Below are 1067 nucleotides of genomic sequence, written 5' to 3'. Positions count from 1 at the left end.
AATTAAAATTTTAATGATTAATTACGCAATAATTGGCGCGCAACGTGGGGCTCGATGTTCCGGAAATTTATGTATGTGGAAAGAATATATTATTAATATAAGAAAATTAATTCTTGGATATGTAACCTGTTCCATGTGTACGAGGATTATTATTTTCGATGTAAAGGGAAACGGAGGACCTGGAACAGACAACAGATGTGAATAAGAATAAAGCCGACAGTAAAAACGAAGGTAAGGGCTTCTGAAAATCTCTCTTGCTTTCATGTGTCGTGTTATTCGCCAATATTCATGTTCGTACCGGGGCAACGGCCTTGCCGCAGTGGATACACCGGTTCCCATGAGATCACCGAAGTTAAGCGCTGTTGGGCGTGGCCGGCACTTGGGTGGGTGACCGTCCAGCCGCCATGCGCTGTTGCCATTTTTCGGGGTGCACTCAGCCTCTTGATGCCAATTGAGGAGCTACTCGACCGAATAGTAGCAGCTTCGGTCCAGAATACCATCATACAGCCGGGAGAGCGGTGTGCTGACCCCAAGCCCCTCCTATCCGCATCCTCCCGTGAGGATGACACGGCGGTCGGATGGTCCCGGTAGGCCACTCGTGAAGACGGAATGATGTTCGTACCGCGTGATAGTGTCTTGCAAACAGTAACTCAAGTAAGCAAGAATATTTATATTTGCTGTAAATTTGTGTATAATTAGAAATTTTATATTGTATTATTATTATTATTGTGGTGATTACCGTGTGAAAATAATTGTGAAAGAACAATGTCTGGTTCAGAATCAAAGAGATTACGTAGTAAGACTAGGAGAGAAGTTGATATGGAAGCAGATTCACGAGAGGATAGTGATAACGAATTGGAGGAAATCCCCATGGGATCTACATCCAGTAGAAATATACAGGAAAATACTACTGACCATGAAGCAGGAACTGCACATCAGCGCGCAGAAATAGAGCGTTGCGTTGATAGCAGCGTGTTGCCAACTGTTGCGGGTGAAACAGCTGCGCCCGCAAATAAGCAAACAGAGCGTGCGCCGCGCCGGGTTACGACGCCGTGAATGCAATTCTA

General features: G+C 45.2%; 1 pseudogene; it reads left to right on the top strand.

The window, feature by feature from the left end:
* Positions 1–301: 301 nt before the first annotated feature.
* On the top strand, positions 302–418 carry LOC126264031 (5S ribosomal RNA; annotated as a pseudogene).
* Positions 419–1067: the final 649 nt, after the last annotated feature.

The sequence above is a fragment of the Schistocerca nitens genome, chromosome 6, assembly GCF_023898315.1.
Source record: "Schistocerca nitens isolate TAMUIC-IGC-003100 chromosome 6, iqSchNite1.1, whole genome shotgun sequence".
Taxonomy (NCBI): Eukaryota; Metazoa; Arthropoda; class Insecta; order Orthoptera; family Acrididae; genus Schistocerca; species Schistocerca nitens.
Note: the sequence above shows the minus strand (reverse complement) of the source record. Positions and strands in the feature narration are given on the sequence as shown.